The sequence below is a fragment of the Plecotus auritus genome (genome assembly GCF_963455305.1).
Source record: "Plecotus auritus genome assembly, chromosome: 11".
NCBI lineage: Eukaryota > Metazoa > Chordata > Mammalia > Chiroptera > Vespertilionidae > Plecotus > Plecotus auritus.
The window spans coordinates 14,593,482-14,604,106 of record NC_137777.1 but is presented as its reverse complement, the minus strand read 5'-3'; the positions used below and the strand labels follow the sequence as shown (position 1 = coordinate 14,604,106).

Below are 10,625 nucleotides of genomic sequence, written 5' to 3'. Positions count from 1 at the left end.
AAGAAATGCCCAACTTGGTGGCCGCACTGGACCTGCATTTCCCGTGTAGAAAATGACCCTGTCCTCTTGACGGCATGAAGCCCCTCCCAGTTTGCCCTGGACGCCCAGCCTCAGTCACTTCTCTGTTACCGCCTCTGAATCCCTTAGGGACAGTTGAGTTGGCAACACCTGCTCAGACCTTTCCTGGCCTCAAAACTTCCTTCTTCGGTATCCCATTGCCTCAGGCCCTGTTTGGTGATTGGCTAATCCCCAGTTTCCAACCCTGGCTGTACATGAGAATCTCCTGGGGCCCACGGAAAAACATCCCAGGCAAGGCTGCACCCTTGACCGGTTAAATCAGAATCTCTGGGGGTGAGGCCTAGGCCTCGCATTAAAAAACAAAACAAAAAGCCGACTCCCTAGGTGGTTCCAGTGTGTATGTATGGGATCCACACAAAAGTTTTAGTATCCAAGAGTGGTTTACTGGCCTCTTTGTTTTTCAAATATTGCCCGAAGGAGTAAACGATTAGGAAATTGAAGGCAGAATTGAAGAGGAGGGTGAACCTTTTACTTGATTTTCAAATCAGAGTTGCAGCTGTTTGGACTTACATGTAACTGTCATTTCTATTACTAGTCATATTAAAAGATTTTGTAATCATCATAGCAAACATGGACAGGTTTTGGTGACTTTACCGCTTTACATGGTGCCTTTTTGTTATTTTTAATCAGCAAACTTTAAAAAAAATGCTTTTATTGGTTTTTAGAGAGAGAGAGAAAGAGGAAGGGGGAGAGAAGAGAGAGAGGGAGAAACATTGATGATAGAGAAACATAGATTGGCTGCCCAGCAAATTTTTAAATCAATGAATCTAAGTTGCTGCTGAGACCTGCTATGGGTTCTGGAAATGTCTCTGGGGCGGACAAACACAAGAAGTTTCAGTGGCTTTTTGACAGGTCATGAGTGGCCAACATAGCAAGACAAAACATGTGCTGGCAGCCACTCAATCAATGTTGGTTGAATGAACTGACATTTGTTTCGGGTATCTCCAGTGGAGATGGAAGATTTGGTGACATCCTGGAGTGGACACCGGCCTCCTCCCGAGTTTTTGTTAAGCCACCCCTAGACGGCTCACAGAGGCTCTGACTAGAGAAAACACTGGTTAGGCCAGAGCAGCCCCCTGGCACTGTGAGCATGTCCTTCCAAGGCCGCCTTGAACTTCACTGCAACCAGCAGGGACTACAGCCACCCCCCTCTTCCCCTCCCCCCGCCCCAATTGAAGCCTAAAAGAAGGTGCTGTGGGTTGAATCTGACCTCCCCACGACCACATGAGACCCCTTGGAACGTGCCAGTGCAGCCAGCCTGAAACCTGGGCGGTGGGCTAGGACAGGGGGTACAACCCGGCGGCTGCCCCGGGGCCAGGTGGGGGCACCGACTGCACCTGCAAACCCCACAATTCAGCTTGGCTTCCCTGTCCCTTGGGGGAGGCTACCTGCGGGGCCGCAGTGGGGAGGAGGGAGGCTGGGGAGGGGGCGCGGCAGGCGTCTGTGCTGTCCAGGGGGGCGGGCGGAGGGAAGGCGCTGCCGCTGCCGCTGCCGACGCCTCTGCCGCCGCCTCGCCCGCGGCGACACAGACGCCAGGAGCAGCCAAGGCGGTGAGTCGCAGCGCCTGCCCTCCGCTTCTCTGGAGCCGGAGCGGGGTCAGAGGTGCAGCCGGGGCGGGCATGCGGGGGGCGGTGGCACCGGGAGCGGCTGCGGCGGGGACTGGCGCACTAGGGGCGCAGCGGGCGCACGGGTGGGCACGAAGAGCGAAGAGCGCGCGGTCCTGGGGACCTGTCCCCGCAGCCCTGCCCTGATTCAGTTCGCCCAGTCAGTGCCTCTGAGGGAAAAGAAAACAAAACCCAAGACCCTAAAGGTGGATGGCAGAGAGGGAGAGAGCAACTTTGGCGAGGGACGCGCAGAGGCGCGCGGGGCAGGCAGGATGGGGGCGCGCTGGATCGGAAGGGGGCGTTCGTGAGCCTGGTGGCCGGGGGACCTCTGGAGCATCCCTCCCGGACGGGGGTTGGGGTCGAGGTCGAGGGACGCTCCCTGCTTCCCGGGCCTTCGTAGTGGGCCGTGAGCCGCCACAGAAGGCGTGTGCGAGGGGTGGAGGCCTGGGAAGGGGACTTGGGGAGCGAGCGAAAGGCAGGAGTCGAACGCAAAGGAGGCAGTGGTCTGTGTTTTGGACTCCGGACCTGAACGACTTGCGTCTCGTGCCCTCGGGGACTCGGGAAGGGGTGTGCTGGGGAGAAGTGTTTGGGTAGTTTTCAGTGCATACTGATTTATTTTTAGCTTCAGAGAAGCAGGATGTGCAAAGGGGGTTGTATCGGCCGGGAGGGGCAGGAGGTCTCCCTGTCCGCAGGAAATACACAAGTTTCTTGCTGCAGATGCTCGCTTTAACTTCCACGGCCGAGAAAGAAAGCCATTTGGCTGTCTAAAGATCTCCCTTCAGGAACGCGTTCTTCCTGCGTGTCTGTCCGAGGCTGCAGGCCAGGCGGGCCAAGTGTGTTCACCGCTGGCCTCGAAGGCTGGTACACATCGTTCATGGGACAACAGTGTGAAACGCAGGGGCCGGGCTGCCAGGGTCTTGCTCGCTGAGGAGGAAACCACACCAGCTTGCTCCGAGTTTTCCCGGTTCTGTCTGATTTGAAAATAACAGACTTAAAGAGCTATAGTGCCAAGAGCAGGGTTCTCTGATGGGGTTCCTCAGACCAACGGGCGATGCTTGTGTTTTTCACTCCAACAGAAAGAAGCCTGTGTTTTAGGATCAATTGCAGGGTGCAGGGATTGCAGAGGAGAAGGGGGTGTGGTCTGAAGGCAGGAGTATGGGGAGCTAAATGCAGACTTGGGGAAGGGCTTCTTCAGGAGGATGAAACCCAAACGTTCAGGTACCCATGACAGATCCCTGGAAGTGGCTTGGAGCCTCCCTCATTTAAGCCACTCAGGGTCCAGTCCTAAATACGCTTAGGCGTGTGCCAGGAGAGTGGGCTGGGAGGAGGGGACTGCAGCCAGACTGCTGGATTTGAGTTGGGACACGAATAGCTCCCAGACCATGGGCTCCTTACCTTACCTTTCTGTTTCCTGATCTGTGACATGAGGCTGGTATCTCAGGCTTGTTGTAAAGACAAAATGAGTTAATGCACAGAAAGTACTTCTCACAGTGCTTTGTCATTATTAAGTGCCGCACACATGTGAGCTCTTTTTGTTGTTGTCACCAATTTGGTTCATGACCTCATGACCTCTTGCCTGAATTGCTCCAACTGCTTTCACACTGGGCTCCTTGCCTGTTCTCTAAGCTGCAACTAGAACACTTGTTTTGAAAATAAAAATCTAAGCTTGCCATTCTGCTTAACTTCCTTCAGAGGTTTTCTGTGGCCTTCAGGATAGTGGTCAGACTCCCTGGGATTTCATGGCCCCACCCTGTCTCCTCACCAGCCTCCTCTCCTAAGCCTCCCCCGAGGTAGCCTCCGCCCAAGCTACTGAGTCTCAGCACCTGTCACCCTCCCACCCTTCCTTGTGTGGTCAGCTCCTATGCATTCTTCCTACTCCACTCCCGGGACACTGCCTCCCCGCAGAGCTCTCGGCACCCCTCCCCCAGCTGCCCCTGCTTCATGCCGGCACGTCACCCTACACGTGCCTCTCACATCATCATCGAGTATCAGTCTTTCCCATCTAAGTGCCTTGAGAGATGGCTTGTGAATGTCGGTAAATGTTTGTTGAATGAATAAAGGAACACCAGTCAGGCAAATTTCAGTTCTTTTCCCTAAAGGCAGAAACAAACATGGAGAATAACAGAGGGGAGGACTAAGCCAATCTTTACATCCACTACTCCACAATAAAAACTGGGCAATATTAAGGAGTCAAAGATTGGTCCAAAGACATGTGACGTATTATCTTGGAACCATTTCAGAGGTATTTTTTGAAGTGTAAGGGGTCAGACTCACAATGGGGAAATGTAGTGATCTGAGCTCTTTCCTTCCCTCATAAAGAGGTCAGACATCTCAGATTTGGTGGTGGGGCATGAGGGTCCAGGTCTGTGAGGGGAGTTGGTTCAGTGGATTTGGCCTGGAGGCAGAGGTGAAGGTCACCACGTGCATGGGCGTTGTGCTCTTCCTTCGGTTGGGAAGTGTGGACTTCAGCTCGCCCTGGCATTGGAATAAGGAGCACAGGAACCCTCCCGTCCTCAGAGTCCTCTGTTAGTTTTCGGGCAGTTCAGTGTGTTCTGTATGGGTAACTCTGACTGAGGCAGCATTTCCTGGAGCTCCGTGACTGGGCGCCCAGGAGCCCTAAAGAGGGAGGTAAGCCGGTGCCCGGTGCTATGGGAAAGCCTCCGAGTCTGGGTCAAGGCTCCGGGGCAGGGAGTTATATCCACCTGATAGAACAAACATGCGTTTTACATGTTTAAAGGGCTGTAAACAAATAAAAACACGAAGAAGACTGTGATAGAGACCATGTGTCAAATCCTGCCTAGTTCTTTCTAGAAAAACTGCCATCTGCCGTCCTGGAGCTGAGACAATTGGTTTCATTTTGCATGTCATCTTTGATGGATTGATAGTGGCTGCCTGGAGAGCTGGGTTGAATGTGAATCCAAGACTCAGTAGGAAGGAGTGCTGCGGTCAATTAGTGATGTCTGTCAGGGTGTGGGTTAAGGAAGTGGTGGCAGACAAGCTTTGTCCTCACCATCTCTATCTCAGTCACCATGATAGAGAGTATCCGTGAAGGTCAAATTCCAGGACAGAGCAGGTGAGTTGAAAGTGATCCCTAGAAGAAGCCAGGAAATTTCTCCCACAACAAGGGAGAAATCACCACAGTTGCCATTAGTAGCTTCCATTTATCAGGTGTGCAATATGTATGTACATGAGGATCTCATTTAATCTTTGTGATGTTTTTCCAGGTTATATTTATTTTAATTAGGACTCAGTTCTGTCGCAACTGTCAAACTATGTCAAGTAAGAAAAGAAACATTATTTTGGCTCTGATCACTCCTTAGTTCAGCCATACCTGAAGTATGGCTGAATCCAGGACTCGGGCATCGTCACCAGGACTTGATTTCTCTCCCACATTTCTCAGTTTGCTTTCTGCAGTTGTGACCATGTTTAGTCCCATTTTATTTTAGGATGGCTGTAAGAGCTCCAGGCCTTACATAGTCTGGGTTTTAATTCCAGCCAGAAAGAGGGAGCCTCTGTGCTAGTACTGCTCACAGTGACTGGCTGTGGCCACTGGCTTTGATTGGGTCCCAGGCCTGTTACTGTGGCTGGGGTTGCACACGTTACTAAGGTGTGGGCTTGGTCACAGGTCTCCTGAGCTGTCATCAGGAGAAGGGCTAGTGGATTTTGGATTGCAAATCAACAGACCTCCACCATAGTACTGTGGCATCCCCACTTCATAGATGAGGGAAGCAGGTTCAGGGGCACGCATTAGCTTGCCCAGGGACAAAGGGCTAGCAAACAGTGGGGTTCTGATTGGAAACCCACAGTTTATGTACTTAGTAGAATTATCTGTGAACAGAAGAATTTATTTTTATTTTATTTTTTAATATATTTTATTGATATTTTACAGAGAGGAAGGGAGAGGGATAGAGAGTTAGAAACATCGATGAGAGAGAGACATTGATCAGCTGCCTCCTGCACACCTCCCACTGGGGATGTGCCCGCAACCAAGGCACATGCCCTTGACTGGAATCAAACCCGGGACCCTTCAGTCCTCAGGCCGATGCTCTATCCACTGAGCCAAACCGGTTTCGGCTGAACAGAAGAATTTAAAGTGAGCTTTGCATGAAGCTCTCTTTGTTTATTTCTCAAAATATAGCAGACGAACTTCAAGAAATGTTAAGTACTGACTGGCTAGATGATATGAGAGAAAAGGAAGAAGATACAGACTTCTTTGGCTGGGTTGTTACTTATTCAGTCAATATTTTTGAGCAGTTTCTACATGCTCAATATCATGTTCAGCTCTGGGGATATAGGATGAATAAGAACTGGTCCCTATCTTTAAGGAATTTATATTCCAGCGTGAAAGTGCAAGACACAGTTAGGGGACGGGTTGACTGGAATGAGGGCAATGTGGGGGAAGTGCAGGAGCGGACCCCTCTCTGTGGGGACAATGACCTTTTAGTTTGTTTACTGACGCATCCCCAGTACAGAGCTCTGTGCCATAGTCAAGCAGTACATCGTTCTTGAGTACGTTATTTCTTTTTACTGTGATTAAATACACACAACGTAAATTTTCCATTTCAATCATACCAGTTAGCTGTGGCATTAAGTGCAGTAAGTACATTCATATTGTTGTGCGGTTGTCACCATCCATCTCCAGAATGTCTTCATCTTTCCGAACTGAAACTCCATCCCCATTATGCAAAACCATCCATCTCCTCTGCCTCCCAGCCTGGCGACCACCATCCATTCTATTCCGTTCCTATGAATTTGCCTAGTCTAGGTATATTACATAAGTGAAATCACACAAGATTGGTCCTTTTGTGACTGGCTTATTCCATGAATGTCTTCAAGTTTCACTCATATCCCAGCCTATGGCAGAATTTCCTTCCTTTGTAAAGCTGAATAAAATCCACCGCCTGTATATAACTTATTTCTTTTTTTATGCATTCATCTGTCCTTGGGCACATGAGTTGCTCCCACCTTTAGGCTATTGTGAACATGGATGTATAAGTATAAGTATAAATTCCAGTCTCTGCTTTCAATTCTTTTGGGAATATATCCAGAAGAAGAATTGTTATAGCATATGCTTCATTTTTTGAGGAATTGCCACACTGTTTTCTGTTGCTGCTGCACCATTTTACATACCCACCAGCAAAAGACAAGGATTCAATTTTCCACATCTTTTACAACACATGTTATTTTCAATTTTTAAAATAATAGCCATCCTAGTGGGTGTGAAATGTTGAATACATTCTATCAGGATTGAATTCTGAGGGATAGTGGGAGAGTTTGAATTTCATTCAGAGAGCTGTGAGTAGCTATTGAATATTTGTTGAATGTGGCAATTGCATGATCAGAAGGATCCTGACGTTCGAGAGAAAGGGCAGAGGAGGAAGGCAGAAGAGGAGTTAGGGACTTATTTTAATTATCCGGATGGAAGAGAACCTACTTGTTTTCTCCACATCTGTACAACTGAGGACACACACACACACACACACACACACACATATATTGTCACCACACTAAATTGTATTGGACTTGGGGAAGAAAGGTAAATATGGCCCTGAGCTATCTCATGGCCAAGGATTCTTTTCAGGGGTCCTCAAACTATGGCCCGCGGGCCACATGCGGCCCCCCGAGGACATTTATCCGGCCCGCCGGGTGCCGCTGCCTGTCCTGCCTAGCAGCCGACTCGTCCCGGGCCTGCAGTGTTCATAGGAATTTGTTCATAGTTTTTTTTTTTAAACTATAGTCCGGCCCTCCAACGGTCTGAGGGACAGTGAACTGGCCCCCTGTTTAAAAAGTTTGAGGACCCCTGCGACAGCTGTTGCTAATAATAACAATAATGATTGCAAATGCGTTTATGCACGTTCTCTGAACAAGTCAGTGTTCTAAATACTAAGTATTAATCCAGTAAATTCTGATAAACCCTTTTAAGAGTTCACCAGTCAGGGTTCCGTAGGAAGGCAGATGACCCGCTCAAAGGGTATAACTGAAGTAGGTTTGATGAAGGCACCATTCACAAAGATGCGGGCGAGGTTGCGGAGAATCAGCAAGAGTGGCTAGCAATCCATGCAAGCCTCTACTCCCCCAGCCCCGAAGCGGTGATGTGAGAGGGCAGTTTCTGGAATTGCTCTTTATGGCTACTGCCAAATTGTGCCCTGTCAGGGAGGCACCAGGTGAATGAGTCTCCAGCCACTCTTTTCTCCCACCTCTGGTCTTCAGCTGCTGCCTCCCAATTGGACAAACCAATGAGAAGCCAGAGGGCAAGAAAGCCTGTTGTGGGAGGGACTACCTGGTACAAAGAGCCTCTCAGGTCCCAGCGCAGAGTGGAGGAGGAAGGAGGGTGGGTGTGGAGGGGCCAGCAGAGAGAACCTGTTATGGGTCATTACGATGACATTTATTTCACACATATGGGAACTGAAGCATCAAGAGGTTATATGACCTAGCCATGGCAAGTAGCTAGCAAGTTGTAGAGCTGGGACTTGAACCCAGGAATATTTTTTTTTGTATGTTTAGTTGGATCTGAAATGTTAGGTTTCCCCCAAACCTGTGTGTTTTGATTCTTTGGAAATAATCTGATTTGTACAAACTTAGCTTGGCTATCAAAATGTATAAACGACTGCTCAGAATTTCCCTCTTTTTGCTAAGTCACACGTACTTCATAGGTGTGTGCTTGAAACTCATGTGAAAAAGATGTAGGTTTTGTTTTGCTTTAAGTTGAAAGTTCCAAAGGAGCTGCCAGTTGGCTGCTTAGACATTAGTGAGACTCTGGGCTGCGCTCGAAGAGCATTCAGAGAGATGGTAGTGCCCTCTGTTCTGTCCTGGCTGCAGGGGATGTAGCCAGCAGTGGCCAGCGTCCGGACGGAGCCCACTTCCCTGGAGGCTTGACCGAGGGGCTCTCTAGCTAGAAAAAGCTCTGTGGGAGCCAGATTATTGTGGTCTCCAGATACATGAAGCACTGCATTGGGGACAAGACCTATTCTGGGGCCAGAACTCGGCCCACTGTGAAACGGATTGGGCTGCTTTGGGCGGCCTCATATTTTCCATTCTAGGCGGTTGTATAGCGGAGGCCACGCGTGAGAGGTGTGGCTGAGGGCTTGTATTCATTTCCTGTGGCCACTGTGACAAATTACAGCAAACTGGTGGCTTAAAATAGCAGAACTTAATTTTCTCACTGATCTGGAGGCCAGAGGTCTGAAATCAAGGTATCAGCAGGGCCATGCTTCCTCCAGAGGCTCTGGGGGAGAAGTCTGCCCGCCTCTTTCAGCTTCTGGTGGCTGTCCGCACTTCTGGGCTCCAGGCTGCATCACTCCTATCTATGCCTCCAGGGTCACATGGCCTTCTCTGCTCTGTGCGTCTCTTACTGGTACCCAGTCATTGGCTGTAGGGCTCATCTGGATAATCCAGGTTGATCTTATTTCCCAATCCTTAATTGCATCTGCAGAGACCCTTTGTCCAAATAGGTTGCATTCGCCTGTTCCAGGGTTTAGGATGCAGACATATCTTCTTGGGGGAGGGAGGGGGCACCATTCACCCTACTGCAGGGCTGAACATTGTACACTGCAGCCCTTGATCCTCTAATTCTATCAGGAAGCCCCTAGACTTGATTTACCACCTGGATTCTAGGTTCTTTGACACCGTGGAGGTTTTGTAAATACTTTCGATTTGATCCATTGAAATTTTATTCTGACTTTCAACAACAAAGCAAACAAAACACTTGTAATCTACCCTCCCTTATTTCTGAAGTGAAGGGATGAGTCAAAAAACCGTGTGATCCCTGTCTAGGCTGGAAGCTTCCTCTGCTGTATTTGCGCTGCGGCCTGGGAGGAAATGAATGGGAGGAGGGGCAGTCGCTGGCCCTGCTGTGGCTTCTCACCTGAGACTCTCCCAGCTTCTATTAAGACTGGAATTACTCAGTGGAAGGCTAGACGTTGGAGACTTTAGGGAAAGAAAAGCAAGAGCAGTACCGGCTCAGGTTTCTAGGCTTTCCAAAAGCATTGGCTTAGAAACATGGTTCATAAATGTCGCTGGCCCATCGGGGAGCCTTTTATGTATGTGTTTTCAATACTGAGCCCCAGTCTGGGGCCTGTGTTCACGGGGCACATGAGGCAGGGCCAAGGGTGGCTTTGGCAATTACCTGGCTAATTTGATGGCTATAGCCCATCAAATGGGTACATCAAGAAAATCCACCCCAGGGCATAAATTATTCTGTTTGGTTGTCTGCATTGATCACATTAACTTGGTAAGAGCCCAAATCCATTCCCTCTGTGCAGCCGAGAGGCAGTTGTGATTAAGGTGCATTTCTCTCCAGGGGGCAGCTAATTTTGGTTTCTCAGCCACTTTGCAGTTCGACTTCAAAGGAGAAAGAGGGGAAAAAAAAAGTAAAATGTCTTGCCATTTTATTATGTTGTATATCCCGCTGCATCCCTGTCACTGGTTAATATTAACTCTGGATCTGTTGGCTTTGAATACTATACCTGGAATACTGTGAGAGTCACAGAATTTAGTCACACCAGCTGAAGAAAACGGTTTGCCTTGCACAAGACTGCTGCATCATTTGTGAGGCCCAATGCAAAATGAAAATGTGGAGCCCTTGTTAAAAAAAAATTATTCAGGATTTCTAGATGGTTCAGCAGAGCAGAGACTACGTGTGGTGCCCTTCTGAGCACAGGGCCTGCGTAACCGCACAGGTCACTTGCCCATGCACTGGCCCTGGCCCTGCATATGTGCTGAGGATGACATCGTCTCGCTGACCTTCCTGACCTCCAGGCAGTGGCCAGGACAGTTACTCTCCTCACTTGGAGCAGCAAACAGGCTGGACATCTCTTATTGGCCCCTCCATGTCCTCTCTCTTCCTCATCTACCTGGCTGAGTGCCCTGAGAGGTTGATCTCTACCATCGGCATCAATGGCCATCGTTGTCTTTTGATTTCTGGTCTAATTCGACCACAGGTAG

The 10,625-nt window shown here is 49.4% G+C and overlaps 1 protein-coding gene across 2 annotated transcripts in view; it reads left to right on the top strand.

Moving 5' to 3' along the window:
• Positions 1-1,595: 1,595 nt before the first annotated feature.
• Positions 1,596-10,625, top strand: part of NCALD (neurocalcin delta) — a 314,941-nt gene continuing 305,911 nt past the window's right edge. The window contains exon 1 of one of the 2 annotated variants that reach the window (XM_080647010.1): positions 1,596-1,628. The gene's annotated coding sequence lies outside the window, so the exon portion shown is untranslated. The remainder of the gene's footprint in view (positions 1,629-10,625) is intronic. The other variant, XM_080647009.1, reaches the window with a different exon arrangement.